Here is a 24,664-nt window from a genome sequence, read left to right on the forward strand (position 1 = left end):
CAAATACTTCATTCCCCATTAGGGACATATGTCACCAGACATCATATACATACAACAAAACTGGTCCAAAAAGATCCGTACACCCACTCTTCAAGTACCACCACTGCGCCAAAAGTAAATTAAATGTGCAACAGCTGCTACTTTAAATGAAATAAATCTAAATAAGCATTTACAGTGTAAACTAAAATAAATAGTAGTGCTAAAAAGTATAAATAAATAAACCCAGTGACAGGTGATAGTGATCAACACTAATACATAAATAAACAACTAATAACAAAGTTTGTGCAAAAATATTCCATAAATGAGACTGGATTGTCTCAAACAAGAAAAGCTGAATATATCCTGATGTGAGATCTTCAAAACTTTCACCACACCACGTGCACTCCGTGTTCCCACTCCCCTTGGCGCAGGACATTGAATTAAAATATTATATATATATATATATATATATATATATATATATATATATATATATATATATATATATATATATATATATATATATATATATATAAAATATCTCACAAAAGTGAGTACACCCCTCACATTTTTGTAAATATTTTATTATATCTTTTCATATGACAACACTGAAGAAATGACACTTTGCTACAATGTAAAGTAGTGAGTGTACAGCTTGTATAACAGTGTAAATTTGCTGTCCCCCCAAAATAACTCAACATACAGTCATTAATGTCTAAACCGCTGGCAACAAAAGTGAGTACACCCCTAAGTGAAAATGTCCAAATTGGTCCCAATTAGCCATTTTCCCTCCCCGGTGTAATGTGACTCATTAGTGTTACAAGGTCTCAGGTGTGAATGGGGAGCAGGTGTGTTAAATTGTGTCGCGGAAACCAGGTGAGGAGAACAAAGACAAGTGTGTCTTGCCTACAGTCAAGCATGGTGGTGGGAGTGTCATGGCCTGGGCTGCATGAGTGCTGACGGCACTGGGGAGCTACAGTTCATTGAGGGACCCTTGAATGCCAACAGGTACTGTGACATACTGAAGCAGTGCATGATCCCATCTCTCCGGAGACTGGGCCACAGGGCAGTATTCCAACATGATAATGACCCCAAACACGCCTCCAAGACGACCACTGCCTTGCTAAAGAAGATGAGGGTAAAGGTGATGGACTGCCCAAGCATGTCTCCAGACCTAAACCCTATTAAGCATCTGTGGGACATCCTCAAACGAAAGGTGGAGGAGCACAAGGTCTCTAACATCCACCAAATCCGTGATTTCATCATAGAGGATAGGAAGTGGACTCCAGTGGCAGCTTGTGAAGCTCTGGTGAACTCCATGCCCAAGAGGGTTAAGGCAGAGCTAGAAAATTGTGGGCACACAAAATATTGACACTTTGGGCCCAATTTGGACATTTTCACTTAGGGGTGCACTCACTTTTGCTGCCAGCGGTTTAGACAATAATGGCTTTGTGTTGAGTTATTTTGAGGGGACAGCAAATTTACACTGTTATACAAGCTGTACACTCACTACTTTACATTGTAGCAAAGTGTCATTTCTTCAGTGTTGTCACATGAAAAGATATAATAATATTTACAAAAATGTGAGGAGTGTACTCACTTTTGTGAGATACTCTATGTGATAGACCAACACAAAGTGGCAGATAATTGTAGTGGAAGGAAAATGATAAATGGTTTTCAAAATTTTTTTTACAAATAAATATGTGAAAAGTGTGGCGTGCATTTGTATTCAGCCAGTCAATACTTTGTAGAACCACCTTTAGCTGCAATTACAGCTGCAATTCTTTTTGGGGATGCCTCTACCACATTTCTAGAGTGACATTTTTGCCCATTCTTCTTTGCAAAATAGCTCAAGCTCTGTTAGATTGGATAGAGAGTGTGGCCACCATTATTTTCTAGCACTGTCTTAACCCTCTTGGGTATGGAGTTCACCATGCTTGAAGTTTGTTATATGCTTCTAAGAGGAGACTGGACCTCACCACTGGATCTTGCAGGTAGCCATGCACCGCTTTTGCCTTGGATTCCTGAAGATGTTTTTTCCTTCAGGCCTCAAAAAAAAAAATTTATCATTTTTTCTATTTTTTGGTGTTTTTTTTACCTTTTCTTTTCATGTTTTTTTTTTTTTTTTTTTACCTTCTTCTGTTTTTTAGTTATGCTTTTATGCACCATTTCAACATGCTTGCCTTACTGTATTTCACGTTTTTTGCACCATGGATCAGTGTTTGTCTGACTATTATTTGTACTACATTAGCTACATGCCTCTATGATATAGCATGGCTCTTAAAGTCTTTTCTTGCAATGTGAAGGGCTTGAATTCTATTCAAAAAAGATGGACAGTCTTGAAGGAATTCAAGTCTTCCAGAGTGGATGTGATCATGGTTCAGGAGCCTCATTTCCGACCTGGGGGTTCTTTCAAGTTTGCCTCCAAGCATTTCCCTACTGCCTTTGTGGCGTTCGACCCCTCTGGGAAAGCTGGAGTTGTGATTTTAATTAAACGTTCCAGCTCAATACGTGTTCTTTCTTCCTATCTAGACCCCCACGGTTGGTTTGTTCTCCTGAGTTGTACTCACCTGAATACATCATTTACTTTGGCTAATATTTATGCCCCTAATACGGGACAGATGGTTTTCTCACAAGGGTTTTTGAGAAGCTACAATCTTTCTCACAACCTTTCATGGTCATAGGAGGAGATTTTAATGTGTGCATGTCCACCACCAAGGATAGGTTTGCCCTGTTCTAAAACACTCCACCGATCCAAGCTCAAAAACTATCCACTTCCTTTCGTAAATTGATTAGATTTAATAATCTTTATGATATGTGAAGAGTGAAACACCCTACCCACAAACAATACACATTTTACTCTCCTCCTCATAAACTATATTCTAGACTGGATCATTTCTTTGTAACCACACCTCTGTTACCTTATGTAGTCTCATCAGAGATAAATCCTTTCACTTGGTCGGATCATGCACCTATTAATCTGGATATTGCTCTAGCTGCTCCAAAGCCCAAAACATGTCATTGGCGTCTCAATGAATCCCTGCTATGAACCCCGAAATCCAAACTCAACTGCAACAAAAATTGTCTGAATTTTTTCAATTTAAATGAAGGTTCAGTGTTGGAGATTTCCACCTTGTGGGAAGCCCATAAGGCCTTTTTCAGAGGAGAGTACATATCTGAGGGCTCTCGCTTAAAACGAGTGTCCACCAAGCTGAAAGCTGAGCTCCTTACTCAGCTATGGTCTGCGGAGATGCACCTACTTCACTCCCCCACGGTGGACCACTTACGGGCTGTTTCGGTTCATAACCGTATTAAATCATTCGACATGAGCAAGATATCTAAATCGTTATTGTAGTCTAGACAAAAATTTTACGAGTATGCCAACAAACCACATAGGATGCTGGTTAATAGATTTAAACCACGTCCATTCTTATCTATAACTGATCATTTAATACAGCCAGATGGCAGCCCCACCTATTGCCCCGTGGTATATCTAAGGTGTTTGGTGACTTCTAAAGGTACTCTATAACTGTATGAGCTCCGAATCTCATTCCAATTTTACACAGGCAAAGTTTGATGACTTTATGGCGTCTCTACAACTACCTGAGATATCCCCCGAACAACGATCTACAATTAACTCGCCTATCACTGCCAAGGAAATGGCAGAAGTGATTAAATGTTTACTGTCCCATAAATCCCCAGGTCCTGATGGGCTCCCTTATATCTACTGCAAAATTTTTCTCCCAACATTAAGTCCGTATCTATTGACCCTATTCTCTTCCTTACTGAAAGGTACCCTCCCACACTCACAATTTTTGCACGCATTTATAACTGTTATTCAAAAACCGGGTAAGAACCCTTCACTACCAGATAACTATCAACCGATCGCATTATTAAATTCAGATTATAAAATATTTACAAAAATTCTAGCCAACAGACTTTCAGTATTGTTGCCATCATTAATACATAGAGATCAGGTAGGCTTTGTTCCAACAAGACATGCAGGGGATAACACAAGACGTACAATAGACTTGATAGATCTCCTAAGATGAAACGCCCTGCCATTGTTTTAAGCTTGGATGCACAAAAAGCCTTTGATCGTTTAAGCTGGCCATTTATGTTTGCAGTCCTTTCCAGATATGGGTTCTCGGGTCCTTTCATTCAGGCTTTAAAGGGTCTATATTCAAAACCTTCTTCCCAAGGGTGGCTGTCTTCTCATCTGTTGCAGACGTTCCCCCTGAGTAAGGGCACCAGACAGGGTTGCCCTTGCTTTTTATTCTAAGTTTGGAACCCCTTGCTTTGGTCATCAGGTCCCATCTGGACATTTGTGGGGATTGCCTAGCAGCCTCTAGACAATGTTGGAGATGTAATGAAGCTACTGGCACCCACTTTTATATCTTTTGGGAGTGTTCCTCTATTAGCCCTTTCTGGGTTCAAATCGCTCACTGACATTGGATGAGAGCTATATGTAATAAGATAGAAATAAAAAATATGCAGACTGATGAGAACATAAAATAAATTTATAATAGTGAATGAATGAATGATTTGTATAGCGTACCATGCGAACTGAATCGCCTCAAGGTGCTTGATCTGTCTTTAGTTGGCCTGTTTCTAGAAGAGGTGGGTCTTGATTTTGTTTTTCTGAAGACCCGATGGTTTTCTTTCATGCGGATGTTAATGGAAGAGCGTTCCATAGTCGTGGTCCTTGGACTGCGAAACTTCGTTCTCCCTTTTGATTTGAAGCGGGACTTGGGGATGAGGAGGACGTTTTGGTTAGTTGATCGAAGACTGCGATTAGGTGTGTAGTGTTTTATTTTCTCGCATAGGTATTGAGGAGCGTTTCCTTGTGTGCATTTGTGGGTGAGGCAGAGGGTCTTGAATGTGATCCAATCCTTTACGGTTAGCCAATGTAGGGACCTCAGGGAAGAGAAGATGAATTCCCAGGGGTTTTTTTCCCGTTACCAGTCTTGCTGCCGTGTTTTGGATTACTTGTAAGCGTGCAATCTGGTATTTAGGTAGTCCTATGTAGAGGGAGTTTGCGTAGTCGAGTCGGGAATTGATGATTGTTCCAACTACTGCTGCTTTGTCCTCTTCTGGAATGAAGGGGATGAGTCTACATAGCAGGCAGAGAAGATAGTGAGATCCCCTGACCACTGATCCTATTTGTGCATCCATTGACATCTCTGAGTCAAAGATGACTCCCAGACTTTTGGCTTTGGTGCTTGGGGAGATGGTCTGTCCAAGGATGGTGGGTGGTGTCCATGGGGTCTTAGTTTTTGTATTTCGGTTTGCGTTGTGGAGAAGAAGCTCTGTTTTGGATCCGTTGAGTTTGAGGGAGTTAGTGGTCATCCAGTCGTCTATCAATGTGAGGCAATAGTGAATCAAGTCCATGTAGTCCATCAATAGGTGAAACCACAGGATGACAAGGCCAATGGGAAAAAACGGCAGGTGGTGACTGGACAGAAATCACACAAGATGGCAGCTCATTAGGGTGAGGTATGGTATTCCCTTGAACAGAAATAAAAGAAAAAAACAGGGCGCCTTCTTCAGCCTGATGAAGGAGACAGGGCCTCCGAAACACGTTGCGGCCCGCCCCCTCCCCAGCTTTTGTGCCCTATCTTGTTGCAGCTCATTCTGATGCGTGAGAACCTGTGACAATGTCGCCGCTCTCCTGCACTCTTATGCAGTGGGTCTGGGCTTGTGTGAGCGGCTGTCTCGCCATCTGGCCGTTTACTTCAGGTCACTCTGCGGTGGGAGTCTTGGAGTTTGCTTATCCCGTTAGCCCCAGTTGTCATCTCCAGCGGGTCCGGACATTCCTAGCAGCCCTCCAGTCTACCATCTTGGATTACCACGCATTATACCACAGCACCTCTACATGCAGTTTGCAGCTTTTTTAGATGTAAGTGGATATTGGAATAAAGTGTTGTTGGTTTTATTCACACTGACCTGGCGCCCTGTTTTCTCCTTTTATTTAGCACCATACACATTAGTTATGTGTAATGTTGTGTATCCTATTACCTGCAGACATCTGCATCTACTCAAAATCCCCTATGCTGTGTCCCCTTCACAGCCTCCTCATGTTGCCCCGAGCAAATGTCTTCTGGAGCTGTGAAGGTTACCAGCAGCGGCTCATAATCAGGAGGGTTGCGCTTGCTGCCTGCCCCCTCCTGCATCTTCCACCATTCATAGAACTCGGCTTACTTCATTCCCATGGTGCATCAAACTCTGTGAATGGGGGGGGTGGAGATGCTGTCATTCAACTCCTCCATTCACAGAACTCAATGCATCATGGGAGTGTAGCAAACCGAGTTCTATGAATGGCGGAAGATGAAAGGCGAATAGCGAGAATTTCCTGATTAGGAGCTGCTACTCTTACCCGTAACAGTTCCAGAAGACAGAACCCAATGGCTGGGAGGGGACACAATGATTGACTTCAATGGGTGGGACTCCTCTTGTTACACAATACACAATAGCTGGTACAGAGGTTAACGTGTTTCAAACAGTTACATTGTGCTTGATCCAGCTCTAACATGAAAAGCAAAAAGAATATATATGAATAATGACACATAAGGACACAAAAACAAACTTTGTCTTGACCTTAGGGAGATGTGCAGCACATATCTCAATCAGTCCAGAGCCAGGAGATGGAAGATTTGGGGGGGGGGGGTGCCTATATATTCTTTTTGCTTTTCCTGTAAGAGCTGGATCTTTGTGGTGGTCTCACACTATCCCCTGAGGAAGCCATCATTGGCGAAACATGTTGGGATTCAACTTTCATCTGTGACCACCTTTTCCCTTTCTTTCCTATATTATGTATATGCTCTATCCTTGACTTTAACTATTTTGATATCTTCATTTATTTTCTGTATTAATAAAAGAAAATATATATTTTTTACCTTACTTGTTATGAACCATTTGTCAGTAGCACCGTTATAACCTCATTCCTCTATATTTACAATTTCATTAAGCGGGATGAGGTGCAGGATACTATAGAGTCACTCAGATTATATTCTATAATGTATACCTAATATGTAACGTGCTGTATCCCAAAAACATTATTTTTTTACCAAAACTCAGAATTACACATATTTAAAAGCACAACATTTCTAGGTTCCATGGGAAATACCAGTTCAATTTCTATGTATATCAATAACTAAAGCCAAGGCTGGAGCAAAGCAAAAAAGACTAAACACAAAAAACATACCATACAAATAAAATAAGCAAGTACAATCCAAACAGAGTAGTTTATCAATGGAAAAGCAAATCAAGGCTGGCTGCCAAGAAGCTGCTAAGTGTGTCTTTGAAAAAAAAAAAAAAAAAAAAAAAAGGACATTTTAACATGAAATGATCTGAAAGGAGTCTTGGGAAGTCTGGTTTCCTTTGCTGAATAGGCGATCTCTATTAGAAGGGAAAATACACAGTGTGCCAATGGTTAGTGCTTACCGTGGGCTGCCTGTACCATGCTGCTTCAGCTCAGAAGAGCAACAAATGCTGCTCTGTGTGACAATGACTCATTGGCGACTAACAGAAAAGCTGAAGGGAGCTCAGATATAGCGGCTCATATGCAAATACACACTTGTTTTTCAGCATTACTCGGAAATTGTGATTCTCGACAGTTCGACTTAATGTATTAGCAGTCAAGCTTCATTGTATCTGAAGGGGGTTTAATTACTGAGAAAGTGTTGTCCATACTTGCGGTGAATGCAGTGCTTACAGGAAGGGGTGGACACAAAGGATTTGCAATTATTTGAGTAATTTGACATTCGGTGTTAGCATTGTCGAACAAGTTCCGTCTCAATGTGTTCTAATTGGGAGAACGGTTTTATTTAGATGTATTAGTTACAGGCCTTGGTTCATAGTAGAGACAGGGTGAATGGCTGTCAGCACACAGATCATTGCTATCAATGAAAAACACAATATTAAATGCTGGATAGACCTTGGAAGCAGCATGATCTATTGTTGTATCCAGCATTCAGGTGAGAACATCAACAATTCATATCTAAAAAGCTGTTCAAGCTACATTCACTGAATTCAGCAAGTAGGTACAACAGTCAAGGGCACCGGAGGGTAAATACCAGCCAAAAGCAGAGGCAGGAACTTTATATGACTATGACCCCCCCCCAACAGTTGTACACCATTCAAAGAATAAAAAACCTAACAAAATATATTCCTACACAATAAACTGCATGAATCCTGCAAATGAACGAAAAGAAGAAGCCATAGCTTCTGCTGTACTTATTGATAGAAAGAATGAAGCATTGAAATGCTATAATATGATTCAGGGTCACTTTAGGCCACTTCCAGTCTGAGCCCATTCTGACATCCCTCTCCTACATGCAGAAAACTACTTAGAACCCCCAAACATTATATACAGTGGGGACGAAAAGTATTCAGACACCCTTAAATTTTTCACTCTTTGTTATATTGCAGCCATTTGCTAAAATCATTTAAGTTCATTTTTTTCCCTCATTAATGTACACACAGCACCCCATATTGACAGAAAAACACAGAATTGTTGACATTATTAAAAAAAATGAAATATCACATGGTCCTAAGTATTCAGTTCGTTTGCTCAGTATTTAGTAGAAGCACCCTTTTGATCTAATACAGCCATGAGTCTTTTTGAGAAAGATGCAACAAGTTTTTCACACCTGGATTTGGGGATCCTCTGCCATTCCTCCTTGCAGATCCTCTCCAGTTCTGTCAGGTTGGATGGTAAACGTTGGTGGACAGCCATTTTTAGGTCTCTCCAGAGATGCTCAATTTGCTTTAAGTCAGGGCTCTGGCTGGGCCATTCAAGAATAGTCATGGAGTTGTTGTGAAGCCACTCCTTCGTTATTTTAGCTGTGTGCTTAGGGTCATTGTCTTGTTGGAAGGTAAACCTTCGGCCCAGTCTGAGGTCCTGAGCACTCTGGAGAAGGTTTTCGTCCAGGATATCCCTGTACTTGGTCACATTCATCTTTCCCTCGATTGCAACCAGTCGTCCTGTCCCTGCAGCTGAAAAACACCCCCGTAGCATGATGCTACCACCACCATGCTTCACTGTTGGGACTGTATTGGACAGGTGATGAGCAGTGCCTGGTTTTCTCCACACATACTGGGTAGAATTAAGGCCAAAAAGTTCTATCTTGGTCTCATCAGACCAGAGAATCGTATTTCTCACCATCTTGGAGTCCTTCGGGTGTTTTTTTAGCAAACTACATGCGGGCTTTCATGTGTCTTGCACTGAGGAGAGGCTTCCGTCAGGCCACTCTGCCATAAAGCCCCGACTGGTGGAGGGCTACAGTGATGGTTGACTTTCTACAACTTTCTCCCATCTCCCAACTGCATCGCTGGAGCTCAGCCACAGTAATCTTTGGGTTGTTCTTTACCTCTCTCACCAAGGCTCTTCTCCCCCGATAGCTCAGTTTGGCCGGACGGCCAACTCTAGGAAGGGTTCTGGTCATCCCAAACGTCTTCCATTTAAGAATTATGGAGGCCACTGTGCTCTTAGGAACCATAAGTGCAGCAGAATTTTTTTTGTAACCTTGGCCAGATCTGTGCCTTGCCACAATTCTGTCTCTGAGCTCTTCAGGCAGTTCCTTTGACCTCATGATTCTCATTTTCTCTGACATGCACTGTGAGCTGTAAGGTCTTATATAGACAGGTGTGTGGCTTTCCTAATCAAGTCCAATCAGTATAATCAAACACAGCTGGACTCAAATGAAGGTGTAGAACCATCTCAAGGATGATCAGAAGAAATGGACAGCACCTGAGTTAAATATATGAGTGTCACAGCAAAGGGTCTGAATACTTAGGACCATGTGATATTTCAGTTTTTCTTTTTTAATAAATCAGCAAAAATGTCAACAATTCTGTTTTTTACTGGCAATATGGGGTGCTGTGTGTACATTAATGAGGAAAAAAATTAACTTAAATGATTTTAGCAAATGGCTGCAATATAACCAAAGAGTGAGAAATTTAAGGGGGTCTGAATACTTTCCATCCCCACTGTATATATTTTAAACAGGCCCTAGAGAATAAAATAGCAGGTGTTGCATATTTTTATGTCAAACGATATACATATGTCATTTTTCAAATGTACATTTTTTGGAAAAAATACACTTTAATGAATTTTAATGTACAATAACACAAAATAATACACAATTTTTGGGTAAAATATAAAGGATGATGTTACGCCGAGTAAATAGATACCAAACATGTCACACTTTAGACTTGCGTATGCCTGTGGAAAGGTACCAGACTACAGTACCTAAAAATCTCCATATGCAACAGTTTAAAAGTCTTTACAAGTGACCAGTGTGGAGTTACACAGGAGGTCTGGTGCTAGAATTTTTGCTCCCACTCAGACGTTTGTTGCAATACCTCATGTGTGTGGTGCGATCGCTGTTTACATATACCGTGTGTCGCATTTGTGCATGAGCATGGGGGAATGGGGATGCTTAACCGCTTGCCGCCGGGCTCACGTACCTGTACGTTGCCCTTTAAGAAGCGGCTTGCAGGCGCGCGCCCCCTGCGAGCTCCGTGAGTGTGATCGCGGGTCCTGGAGAATGTATGTCCGTGGGAATACCCGCGATTGTCTCACGGAGAGGAAGAACGGGGAAATGCTGCCTAGTGACACTGACACTGATCACAGCTTCCTGTAATCGGGAGCGGTGGTCAGTGTCGTGTCACACATAGCCCATCCCCCCCACAGTTAGAATCACTCCCTAGGACACACTTAACCCCTACAGCGCCCCCTAGTGGCTAACCCCTTCACTGCCAGTCACGTTTACAGTGTAATCAATGCATTTTTAATCGCACTGATCGTTGTATAAATGTGAATGGTCCCAAAATAGCGCCAAAAATAAAAATCACTGATCGCCGCCATTACTAGTAAAAAAAAAAATTATTAATAAAAATGCCATAAAACTATCCCCTATTTTGTAGACGCTATAACTTTTGCGCAAACCAATCAATAAACGCTGATTGCAATTTTTTTTACCAAAAATATGTAGAAGAATACGTATCGGCCTTAACTGAGGAAAAAAATGTTTTTTTTTTTTTAATATATATTTTTTGGGGATATTTATTATAGCAAAAAGTAAAAAATAATGTGTTTTTTTTTCAAAATTGTCGCTATTTTTTTGTTTATAATGCCAAAAATAAAAACCACTGAGGTGATCAAATACCATCATAAGAAAGCTCTATTTGTGGGGAAAAAAGGACATCAATTTTGTTTGGGAGCCACGTCGCACGACCGCGCAGTTGTCAGTTAAAGCGGTGCAGTGTCGAATCGCAAAAAGTGCTCTGGTCTTTTGCCAGCCAAATGGTCTGGGGCTGAAGTTGTTAAATTTTTTTGTATTATTTATTTTATTTAAAAATTAAAATTGTACCTTTATTTATTTTTGATCAACTTTATTGCTATCACAAAGAATGAACACTATCCCTTGTGATGACAGGTTTTCTTTATGGAGAGATCTGGCGTCTATTAGATCTATTAGTTCAAACCAAGATCGGTTTGATCTGACACTTATACAAGCCAGTAATGGCCTATTTACATGAGACCGAAGGCAGAAATGACAATCCTCTTATGACAACATCAGTTCCTCCCACCATGTCCCAGGAACCAGATGCCGCCAGACGCATCCTTGTTGCGCTCCACGATTGCATGGGAGTGTCCGGTAAATGCAGCGGCAGCAGCGGTGTGTGGGACCCCATTCCACCACCTGTAAAGGTAATGCAGCGGTTCCATAACCACTAGGATTACTTTTACCATGAAGAGAATCGCCGGCACTAAAAAATTATATCTCATTCATCGGTGCAGCTGCAGCAATGACTGAGATATCACTCCTCAAATCCAGAAGCAAACTTTTATGTCGCTGGAAATGAAGTGCTTATACTGTGTTTCCCCCGAAAATAAGACCTACCCTGAAAATAAGACCTACCCTGAAAATAAGGCCTAGCGTTATTTTCCAGGAGAGCTGCAATATAAGCCCTACCCCGAAAATAAGCCCTAGTTTAAAATGCTTGTAAAATCCAATAATCCACTCTATTTCAGTTAGGGGTGCAACGGATCAAAAAACTCACGGTTCGGATCGTTCCTCGGATCAGAGTCACGGATCGGATCATTTTCGGATCAACAAAAAAAAAAATATATCCACATCTCCCCCACTGTAATACATCCACATGTCCCCCCCCCCACTGTAATACATCCACATGTCCCTCCACTGTAATACATCCACATGTCCCCCCCACTGTAATACATCCACATGTCCCCCCACTGTAACACATCCACACGTCCCCCCACTGTAATACATCCACATGTCCCCCCCCCCACTGTAATACATCCACATGTCCCCCCACTGTAATACATCCACATGTCCCTCCCACTGTAATACATCCACATGTCCCCCCCCACTGTAATACATCCACATGTCCCCCCCACTGTAATACATCCACATGTCCCCCCCCCCACTGTAATACATCCACATGTCCCCCCACTGTAATACATCCACATGTCCCCCCCCACTGTAATACATCCACATGTCCCCCCCCACTGTAATACATCCACATGTCCCCCCCACTGTAATACATCCACATGTCCCCCCCACTGTAATACATCCACATGTCCCCCCCACTGTAATACATCCACATGTCCCCCCCACTGTAATACATCCACATGTCCCCCCCCCACTGTAATACATCCACATGTTCCCCCCCCCCACTGTAATACATCCACATGTCCCCCCCCACTGTAATACATCCACATGTCCCCCCATTGTAATACAGCCACACGTCCCCCCCCCCATTGTAATACAGCCACACGCCCCCCCTCCACTGTAATACAGCCACACCCCCCCCCCCTGTAATACAGCCACACGCCCCCCCCCCCCCTCCACTGTAATACAGCCACATGTCCCCCCGCACTGTATACATTACAGTGCTGTTAGTCTGGCAGTGTTAAGAGAAGCCGGCGCCGCCAAGCCAGCCGCCGGACCCACGAGTTGAGGGCGGGGTGATGAGGTCAGCACGCAGCTGAGCGCCGCCGGGTGTACCAAGATGGCCGCGGCTCCAGAGCTAGGCCGAAGCCACGGCCTTTCCTAAAACCCCAGGCCGCGGAGCGCTCCGCAGATCGCGGGTGTGCCGATCCGAACAGCCTGGCCCGTTCGGATCACGGATCGGTGACGATCCGTTGCACCCCTAATTTCAGTAGTATATAATGTACAATGTGTGTGTTTCTGTAATATAATTGTGCTAAATACCTTCAGTATGGCCCCCCTCTGCAGTGGGAAGAGAGCTCCGGCGGGTCACGGAAGTACCGAAGGTATTTGGCACATTTATATTACAAAAACACACACATAATTGCCATTGCAATATATATATATATATTATGGTCACTAAAGTATGATATTAAAAATATCACTCATCTATACCTATACCATCATTAGTATATATATCATATATATATATATATATATATATATATATATATATATATATATATATATATATATATATATATATATATATATATATATATATATATATAAACTTCTAATATAAAAATCACTTATTAGACATTTTTGATTGACAGACCATTATTATATATTCTGCAGCTGCTGTAACCTCTGCCAATCTTTTGCGGCTTTCCTGCCCTGACTGGTTGCATTGACCATACCGAGGTACACCATACCAAGTTATTTGTGGTAATATTCATATGAACTAATGTATATATTAATATATTCATAACAAAACAATGTTGTGCTTCCTAAATAACTACCAATAAATCCTTAAAGAGAATAGATAATTAACTTGCAATAAAGCAAGATACTGAGTGCACAATCAAATATTCAATAGTGAACAATACACAGTAATGAAATATACATGTTCTCTATACGGGATTAATGAACAATACACAATAAAGATAAAGTCCACACACTCAAAAAATATAATTGAATAAAAATAAGAGTCCAAATGCACAAAAATAATCCTCAGAGTCTTCTGCACCAAAAACGCACAACACACCACCAGTGTATAAACGTTGAAAATGCAAGTGCTCTCCTCCACCTCAATATCCTAGCCGCTCACCTCACGTTCCGACCCCTGTTTCACCAGAAGGTCAGAAAAAGCAGGTTCCCTCTCAGGGATATAAACGAATCAGCTGGTCATGGAGCTCCTATTCCATCCGTGCTGCCTCCGGCTGATTAGATGGATACCAGCCAGTACAGATTCCCTCAATGGGGTCCGGTGCACATAGGAACAGAAAAGGCAAAATCTAGTGCTCTGTGTATATCAAAACGGTTTATCTCCTCATAAAAACATTAAAACGTTACTCACAAACACAGCACTTGAGCAGTGCGGGCTCAGGATCCATAGAAACGACAAGATGCTTGTGGGATGACGTTGCCACTGCGTTCGCTTTTGCACACTCATCGGGACGGGGCGCATTTTAAATATTCATATTTATTTTACCTTTTATTTTTTATTTTTACAGTTTTTTTTTTTTTTAAATGGCACTTTTATTCTTTTTACAAGGAATGTAAACATCCCTTGTAAAAGAAAAAAGCATGACAGGACCTCTTAAATGTGAGATCTGGGGTCAAAAAGACACTAAAATGCAAAAAAATAAATATATAAAAAATTATCATTTAAAAAAATCATTAAAAAAAATGGCCCTTTAAGAGCCATGGATGGAAGTGACGTTTTGACGTCGCTTCCGCCCAGCAATTGTATGGAGACGGGTGGGGGCCATCTTCCCCTCACTCGTTTCCATACCTGACAGGAGACAGGACGCGATCGCCTCCGCCGCTGCCAACGGCTCCGGTAAGCAGCGGAGGGCACCGTATTGTGGCGGGGGGGGGGGGGGGGGGGTGGCCTCTCCCACGACTGATAAAAGTAATCTTGCGGCGAATCCGCCGCTGAGACCACTTTTATCTTGTCGCGGACCGCCCGCTGAAGAAGACGATACCAGGATTATGGCAGCTAGCTGCTGCCACAACAGAGATATCCTCCTTCAAACAGCTGACGTAAAACTGCGGCGGGCGGTCCGTAAGTGGTTAAAGTCCACCTAGGGGAAACCCCCCTCTCTTTCGAAACACACACGTTGTACATTATATACTACTGTAATATTATAGGATTTTACGACCATTTTAACTCGGTTCTCACTGGGGATTCCTGACAGGCAGGGATTGGGAAGGGGAGAGAAGACATCACATTACATGGAAAGACCTACCATGAAAATAAGCCCTACTATGACTTTTGTTGCCAAAATGAATATAAGGCCGCGTACACACGGGCGGACTTTTCGACCGGACTGGTCCGGCGGACTTTCGAAGGACTTTTGATGGACTTCCGACTGACTTTTTAACGAACGGACTTGCCTACACACGATCACACCAAAGTCCGACGGATTCGTACTTGATGACGTACACCGAACTAAAATAAGAAAGTTGATAGCCAATAGCCAATAGCTGCCCTAGCATCGGTTTTTGTCCGTCGGACTAGCATACAGACGAGCGGATTTCTGGGTCCGGTGGAGTTACGACGTAAAGATTTGAAGCCTGTTCCAAATCTAAAGTCCGTCAAATTTTCAACTGGAAAAGTCTGCTGAAGGTCCAATAAAGCCCACACACGATCGGATTGTCCGCCGGACTCGTTCCGTCGGACCAGTCCAGTCGAAAAGTCCGCTTGTGTTTACGCTGCATAAGACCTGGGCTTATTTTCGGGGAAACATGGTACATAGTTACATACATAGTTACGCCCAGCTTGGACCAATGTAGCTATGCATATATACTCTGGGGATCTCCACTTGCTTCCAGATCCAGGCTGAGCTGCTGCCCTGCTGCATGATGAACACAAAGTGTTCTCTGATTGAATAAGGTGGATATTGTGAGGTTACAGCCCCGCTTCTCCACCTCGTCCCGCTTCTCCACCTCCACCTCAGAGAATGTGTTGCATTCATTCAGCAAATGCAAATCATTTAATGAATGGCACCCATGCAAAGAGTCTGACCTCCTGTGTTTAGAATGCAGCAGGGCAGCCACTCAGCACAGGACATGGAAGCAAGTGAAGATCACTGGAGTAGTGGTGTTGACTATACATAGTTACATTGGTCAAAGCTGGAGCAATGCAACATATGAATAAAATATCCATACCTGTAATTCATCTTTTAAAGCTGAACTCCAAGAAAGTTGAAAATGAACTTCACGTTTAGGTCTAGGGGGCATGGAAAAGTAGACTTGCTTACCCAATCCTGCGCTCCTCTGCACTACTAGACTTTTCCCCACAGCCTCTTCACCCCCATGTCTTGTTTAAGGTCCTGATGTCATCAAGATTGATGCATGATCCATAGTCCTGCACTGAACATGAGGACGTTGAGGGACAGTCCACCGCCGGCCCATAGGAAAGTGCTGTCTGCTGGGGGAGCAGATGATCGAGAAGCAGACAGTTCCTGCTTGGTCTGAGTACCCGTGGACAACAACAGGAACCTATAGGCCTGCCTGGAGCGATACTAATTTGTGAACATAAACCTCTATTGAGATAACCTCTGGAAGGTTCTGAATATGTGCCTGCAAATAATGGGATCATCTCTTCCCTAGTTAGCATCCACCTGATTTTGCACCCACTGCAGTCTTGTCTACACACGCTGGACTGTCAGAGAGATGATGCAAAGAACGATGTAATAAAAGGCTGCAGAAGCACCATGGAAAGCCTGAAGCATCAGAATGCAGAGGATTTCTGAGACTTCAATTGACAAAAAATAGAATGGATTTACTGACTTTAGTACACTTCCTACATTGCTTTTAATGTCTGAACATTAAAGAGATTCACAGAATCTAATATGAGCACAGATAATTTAGCTTTTCAGTTACCCCACATAACCTCAACATCCACAAATTGTACTTGAATACTTACCCTTCCTTCTCCATAATAATCTATGATGATGGCTGACCTTTTCTGCGCTAAAAGCTACCCCCTTCAAAATCTACAGTTTTCTATATGTTCTGGGTCCTTTATGAACAAAATGCTTTCAGGTACTTGCAATGCGCAATCTGGAGGGTGCACCTTTAACCACTTAAGGAGCAGAAGATTTCCCCCCTTAATGACCAGGCCATTTTTTTGCGATACGGCACTGCGTCAATTTAACTGACATCTGCGCAGTCGTGCGACTCTGTACTCAAATAAAATTGTCCTTAGTTCCCCACAAATAGAGCTTTCTTTTGGCGGTATTTGATCACCTCTGCGGTTTTTAATTTTGCGCTATAAACAATTTTTCAATTTTGAAAAAAGAAAACCCAATATTTTTTACTTTTTGCTATAATAAATATCCCCCCCCCCAAAAAAAATGTAAAAAAAAAAACTAATTTCTTCATCAGTTTAGGCCAATATGTATTCTTCTATATATTTTTGGTATAAAAAAAAAAATCGCAATAAGTGTATATTGATTGGTTTGCGCAAAAGTTATCGTGTCTATAAGATAGGGGACAGATTGATGGCATTTTTATTATTTATTTATTTATTACTAGTAATGGCGGCAATCTGTGATTTTTAGCGGGACTGCGACATTGTGGCGAACAGATCGGACACCTAACTGACATTTTTGACACTTTTTTGGGAACCAGTGACATTATTACAGTGATCAGTGCTAAAAATATGGACGGTTTTTGTACTAATGACACTGGCAGGGAAGGGGTTAACATCAGGGGCGATTAAGGAGTTAAATGTGTTCCCTCAGTGTGTTTACTAACTGTATGGGGGACTGTGTGACTGAGGAAACACACAGATCCTTCTTCCTACATAGCAGAAAGACAGGATCTGTATGATCTCCCCTATCAGAACGGAGATTTGCCTGTTTACACAGGCAGATCCCCGTTCTGTCACTGCGGAGAACGATCATGGGTGGCCGGTGGACATAGAATCCAATCCGCCCCACCTGCTGGTTGGATCCCCCGCTGGCCAGTGGGTGCCCGCAAATCGCTGTGTACGAGCCGACGTACAATGAAGGAGATTTGCGGGAAGCAGTCACATTGTCTTAGTACAACTGCGGCAGCTGGTCCTTAAGCAGTTAAATACCTGACTGGAAGACGCGTGTATGAATCTGGAAGTCGGAGTGTAGCTGCGGCCCTGAAGAAGAGGGAGGCTTTTCCCCGAAATGTGTTGGCTTTATTTGATGATCTTAAATAAATAATTTTTTTAACAATAGTTTTATTGAATTTACATGAGTATGGTAACAAATAAGGTACAGAGTATATAACACTGTGCAGCAAAGAGCATAAAAAATGTGCATTATGAGAGGTATGGATACTTTATACATAGTTACATTGGTCCAGCCTGGACCAATGTAACTACATATATACTATACCTGGTTGATGCCCCTGAAAGCTGCAAATCACTGAAGTAGACACCACTACTCCAGTGATCTCCACTTGCTTCTGGATCCTGCACTGAGCAGCTGCCCTGCTACATTGTGAATGCAAAGTGTTCTCTGATTGCAAAGAAGAAGAAATGAGTCTCCAGCAGAGACCAGCGACTGACAGTCACTGTTCTCTGTTCTCTTCCTCCAGCACTCACTGGAGCACTGGGCAGGAGAGGAGCAGGAGTGGTTGACTCCGGCTCTCGGCAGTGCGCTAAGAGGCAAAGGCATCTCGGTGAATCATGACAATATTGTTGGGTTCCTTCCAGATTCTGGAGCAGCTTTGCCACATCAGCTGTGAGCAGGCAAGAGAAGAGGAAATAATGAGGGAGGAAGGAGAAGGAAGGGGCATCGGGGACTTGCCAAGAAAACCCCCCACATTCAACCTAAGAGCTTCCAGTGAGAGCAGAGAGGTTAAGGTGGCGACTTAATATGGCCACAGGGGCCATATTTTTAGGAATTTGGAATGTGAGTTATTTAATATAGAGGTGAGTTTCTCATGAATCATTGTGCCCATGATCCACTGCTTTACCTCTATTAAGCTTAGGGAGGGTAGTCTCCATGCTTTGGCTATAGTCTGACGAGTGGCAAGAAAAGTATGGGTTATTAGTTTGTTTGTTGGCGGTAAGAGGACCTATGAAGAACTGCTTCCTAAGGGCTTAAGGAGAACTACAGGCAAAACTTAAAAAAAAAACACATTTTGGCTAGCGCAAGGGAGGGCTATAACCACCGTCAGATTTTTTTTCCCCCATCTGTGTCCCATTTTAGAGATTTCCCTTCACTTCCTGTTCCAAAGCCAACCAGGAAGTGAGAGGAAATCTCTGCAAATTTAAGGAATTCCCTGGGGACCCCCAGATCACCAGAACTAATGTCCCCTATATTTCTGAGGACAACCCAAAATTTTCCAAATTGGCTCCAGCTGCAGTCAAACTCAGTGAGTCAATGAGTAGAGGGGGTGGGGCCGAGCTGTGGCTCTGTGTCTGTATGGACACACAGAGCAGTGGCTCGGTGCCACTATAGTAATCTGCTTGTTCTTGAGGCACTCGGCAGGAGGGAGGGGCCAGGAGTGCCAGCGAGGGACCTGAGAATAGGGGGATCGGGGCTTCTCTGTGCAAAACCACTGCACAGAGCAGGTAAGTATAATACCCTGTACACATGATAGGATTTTCCAATGGAAAATGTGTGATAGGACCTTGTGGTCGGAAATTCCGACCGTGTGTAGGCTCCATCACACATTTTCCATAGGAATTTCCGACACACAAAGTTTGAGAGCTTGCTATAAAATTTTCCGACAACAAAATCCGTTGTTGGAAATTCCGATCATGTGTTCATGCTCAGATCATGCTCAGAATAAATTAAGAGACGAAAGTTATTGGCTACTGCCCCGTTTATCGTCCCGACGTACGTGTTTTAGGTCACCGCGTTCAGAACAATCAGATTTTCTGACAACTTTGTGTAACCGTGTGTATGCAAGACAAGTTTGAGCCAACATCCGTTGAAAAAAATCCATGGATTTCGTTGTCGGAATGTCCGATTAATGTCTGACCGTGTGTACAGGGCATAACATGTTTGTTATTTTTTAACAAAAAAAAAAAACAAGACTTTAATATCACTTTAAGGACCAAGTTTTTGTGCATGATGGTTTGCATCATGTTGTAAATCCATATCCATAATTTTTTAACTTTCAGGTGTTGCCAACATATGTGATATAGGGTTCCTATTGCCCCACAGCCATGAAAGCATAATAAGGAGGATGCCAGAGTACATTTGGCTATGTCTCGGGGTCATTTATCACCAAAAGAGTACTTTATGTGAGTTTTCTTGGGCCTGGATATTGGTAGAGCAGTTGGCTGCCACCAACCATATTTTATTCGACTCTGTAATGTCCAAAGATCCCACAAATTGCGCTCTCAGTTAGGCATTTATGGGAGTTTGGATCAATACATGGGAGAGGTAGGAGCAGTGTAAAGGAGCAAAGCTGGCCATACATGCGTCAGGTTTTTCATTCAGCCAGCAGGTTGCATGGTGTGGATGTGGGAATCCTCCCCCCTGAGTGTGTGTGTGTATTCTGCCAGCGAGATACCCCTAAACTGCTACATCCACAGGACAGCATGTTCTGTTGGAAAACAACAGACATAGGCTAGGTTGCCACTATTGTTGCTGCGGGAGCTTGTGTACATTGCACATGTTCCCTCCCCCACAGGCACCTGCGGCCAAAACGCGCTGCTCTTTAGCAGTCATGCAGGGGTACCATTAATTCTTAATGTCACCCCCACACATCTGACAATCCAGTGAGTTTTTGGGTGTGCAAAACATGGTGTCCCTGCACTATGTGGTTCCGTATGCCTGCCCTGCAGGTACATTTTGGAAAAAAATCAGGGACCTTTTTCCTGCATCTCTCGCAGGTACAGTAAGTAGCCTGTTCAAATAAATGGTCTGCTGTGCCTGTGCAAATATGAACCGCACCACCCACTACAGTGTGAATCTAGCCTTACTAGTCAAATAGCTGAAAATCAAAGAAAGAAAGGATAAAACTACAATTAATACAACCATCATATCTAAGAATTGGTAAGCTGCAATATAATACATGTTTGCTTTTGATTTAATACTCATGTATAGTATCAGGCCTTATGATTTACAGCTCCTTGCATATTAAAGTATATTTTATTTTTACTATATAGGATCACAAGATATATAAGCTAATTTATTTTACAGCAAAAGAATATGCTGACTAAAGAAATGCCACTGATTATTCTTATGAGTCTCTCTATTACCAGACTCACACATAGCACTAAAAACATATCCTGTAAAGCTCTACTACCTTCTTGGATTTGATTTCAAACATCATCTTAAATGACAAAGGACATATAGCAAATCCGTTTTTAGATCCCCATAGACACTGGATAATAACATAAGAGGTACCATTCAAACACAAAACATACCAACAACATTATCTGTCATGTCACTGCAAGCAAGGCTATCCACACTTGATTTAGCTGCATTACATTTCTGTGTACATAACTGCGCTTCTCTACATAAAATGTCATTTAATGTTTTAGGATCACAGATACTATAAAGTCAGCAAAGCTCTCAGACATCTCACCTGTCATTATAAAAGTAACAATACTCCATTATTTGTCACCAGCAGTTTCACAAATAGATGACATCAAGTTGTAAAAACCTTCAAGGCTCCATGCACACTAGCGTTTTTTTTAAGCTAAAAAAAAATAATGTGGGAAAAATGCTGGAAGAAAAGCACCGGTAATAGCTTTTTGTAGTAGTGTTTTAGCAGCCGTTTAGGAGCGTTAGCATTTTTGCAGTAAAAGGGAAAAAAAAGGCTAAAGAAATGCTATTAGGAGCGTTTCTGCTGGAAAAACACACCAAAAAAAGTTTTTCTCTACTCCTAGACGTTGAAGCTCAAAAACGTTAAATAGCTTAAATGGACACATAGGATAACACTATTTAGAGAAGAAAAAAATGCTAATAGCTTCTAGGCACTTAAAAAAATGCTAGTGTGCATGGAGCCTAATGCTGCGTACACACGACCGGACTTTCCGTCAGAGTAGACTCTGACGGTCTTTCTGACGGCCTTCGGACGGAGTTCTGCTGAAACGGACTTGCCTACACACAATCACACCAAAGTTCGATCGTTTAGAACGCAATGACGTACGACGGGACTATAAAAAGCAAGTTCAATAGCCAGTAGCCAATAGCTACTCTTGCGTCGTTTTTGGTCCGTCGGAATAGCATACAGAAGAGCGGTTTTCCCGATAGGAACTGATTCCGTCGGAAAGATTTAAAACATGTTCTATTTCTAGGTCCATCAGAATTTTAGAAAGAAAAACTCAGATGAAGCCCACACGCGATCGGAATGTCCGACGGAATGATTCCGTCGGACCTTTTCTGCCGGAAAGTCTGGTCGTGTGTACGTGGCATTAGTGTTTAAACCAAATAAGAAAATTCTATTAAAAAGACTATATATCAGTTTTGTACATATTTTGTTCCTTTATTATAGTCAGTATACCTAAAGCCAAATTTTTGACAATGATCACCAGGACAAATTGAGAGGGCCAATCGGTAACATAAACAGCAATATTCACCTGGCAGAGTTTTAAAGCTTTCCTTAATCTATAAAAAATCTTTCTTAAAATGGTTGCAAAGGTAAAAGGTTTTTAACCTTAACCACTTCAGCCCCGGAAGGATTTTCCCCCTTCCTGACCAGAGCACTTTTTGCGATTCGGGAACTGCGTCGATTTAACTGACAATTGCGCGGTCGTGGGACGTTGTACCCAAAAATCGACGTCCTTTTTTTCCCACAAATAGAGCTTTTTTTTGGTGGTATTTGATTGCCTCTGCGGTTTTTATTTTTTGCGCTATAAACAAAAAAAGGGTGACAATTTTGAAAATAAAGCAATATTTTTTACTTTTTGCTATAATAAATATTCCCCCAAAAATATATAAAAAAACTATTTTTTTCCTCAATTTAGGCCGATATGTATTCTTCTACATATTTTTGGTAAAAAAAAAAAAAAAATCGCAATAAGAGTATATTGATTGGTTTGCACAAAATTTATAGCGTCTACAAAATATGGGATAGTTTTATGGCATTTTTATCATAAAATTCTTTTTTTATTAGTGATTTTTCGGGACTGCGACATTATGGCGGACAGATCGGACACTTTTGACACTATTTTGGGACCACTGTCATTTATACAACGATCAGTGCTATAAAAATGCATTGATTACTGTGTAAATGACACTGGCAGTGAAGGGGTTAACCACTAGGGGGCGATGAAGGGGTTAAGTGTGTCCTAGGGAGTGATTCTAACTGTGGGGGGGGAGGGGCTTCAACACACATGACAGCGATCACTGCTCTCGAAGACAGAGAGCAGTGATCTCTGTCATGACACAAGGCAGAACAGGGAAATGCTTTGTTTACAAAAGCATCTCCGCGTTCTACCTATCCGTGACACGATCGCAGGCACCAGGTCACGGAAAACGCACCGGGTGCGCGCGTCCGCAGTACCGCTTCTTAAAGGGGACGTACCTATACGCCCTTTTGCCCACCAGTGCCATTCTGCTGCTGTAAATCGGCGTGCACTGGTCGGCAAGCGGTTAAGGAAGAATTTTACCTTTTTTAAAAAAAATAATAAATGCACATCTTTTTGCAGGTAAAAAAATGTGCATTTATTAATTTTTTACCTGGGGCCTGTAAAACATTGCACCCGCGATCAGCAGATCACAGGTGCCATCCAGGACTCCTACACTTGTCTGTGTATCTATCTGTTCATACCTCGTACAGTCAGGCAGATACACACAGTGATCGGAAGAGAGAATGAACTACCAAAGCGCTTAACAGCTCCCACAGAGGACTGTGAATGAATGACGTGGCCGGGTGGACGGAGCACCGCACAGCCAAATTATTTTCAAACAGTGACAGTGGTTGCCTGGAGAAGATGCCGGCTCGCTGTCACTGGAAGGGGGGGGGGGGGGGCACAGCTGATGGAACGTGTTCCATGTTCCACCCTAAATATGGGTGGAACATATAACATGTTCCAAAAGGTGAACTTATCCTTTATTGCATTTTCTGTATTAAGATAAAACACTTTTCTATATCAGCTCCCCCCAGCCCGTCTGCTGAAGCACTGCTCTTCTCTCCTCTCTTCTCACAGAAGGCTTGGCAATGGCTCCTGCTGCTGTCAATCAAATCATGGGGGAAGGGGCTGGGCCGCACTGTGTGTGCCAACAGCCGTACACAGTGTGGCTTAGGGTCGAGCCTGCACGAGTGCCCCCATAGGAAGTGGCTTGCTATGGGGGCACTGGGAAGACAGGAGGAGCCAGGAGCAGCGGCGGGAGACCCTAGAAGAGGAGGATTGGGGCTGCTCTGTGCAAAACCATCTACACAGAAGGTGAGTATGAAATGCTTATTATTTTAGGAAAAAAACAAAGTTTTACAATCATCATCTATGGCTTTAGATACTTTAAATTAGGCCAATAACACATATTTCATTTGAACCTCTTACAGTTCACAGACAGACAGCAGGTGGAATTCTCAGCTCCTTATCCAGTTGCAGACTGTCACGTACCTGACTGTGGAGCCTGAGATGATGAGGGTGGCCTCTTGCACAATTCCCATCCAAGCACCCCTGGTAGTGGAGACAGGGACTGCTAGTGCAGTGGAAGGGTGCAGGTGCCTGGCAGCTGTAGGAGTGAGCTGTAGCTTGAAGACACAGGTGTCCTTCCAGTGGTGGTGTGGCGTTTGGTCACAAGCCTTGTTCAGCAGGAGCCAGG

At 42.5% G+C, this 24,664-nt stretch overlaps 1 protein-coding gene across 3 annotated transcripts in view; it reads right to left on the bottom strand.

Moving 5' to 3' along the window:
- Positions 1 to 24,664, bottom strand: part of OTUD7A (OTU deubiquitinase 7A) — a 408,641-nt gene that overhangs the window by 180,264 nt on the left and 203,713 nt on the right. Inside the window, exon 1 of one of the 3 annotated variants that reach the window (XM_073618878.1) lies at positions 7,423 to 7,511. The exons of the other annotated variants lie outside the window; for them this stretch is intronic. The gene's annotated coding sequence lies outside the window, so the exon portion shown is untranslated. Of the gene's footprint in view, positions 1 to 7,422; positions 7,512 to 24,664 lie in introns of those variants that run through there. 3 annotated transcript variants of the gene reach the window in all.

The sequence above is a fragment of the Aquarana catesbeiana genome, linkage group LG03 (genome assembly GCF_042186555.1).
Source record: "Aquarana catesbeiana isolate 2022-GZ linkage group LG03, ASM4218655v1, whole genome shotgun sequence".
In the NCBI taxonomy this organism is placed as follows: Eukaryota; Metazoa; Chordata; class Amphibia; order Anura; family Ranidae; genus Aquarana; species Aquarana catesbeiana.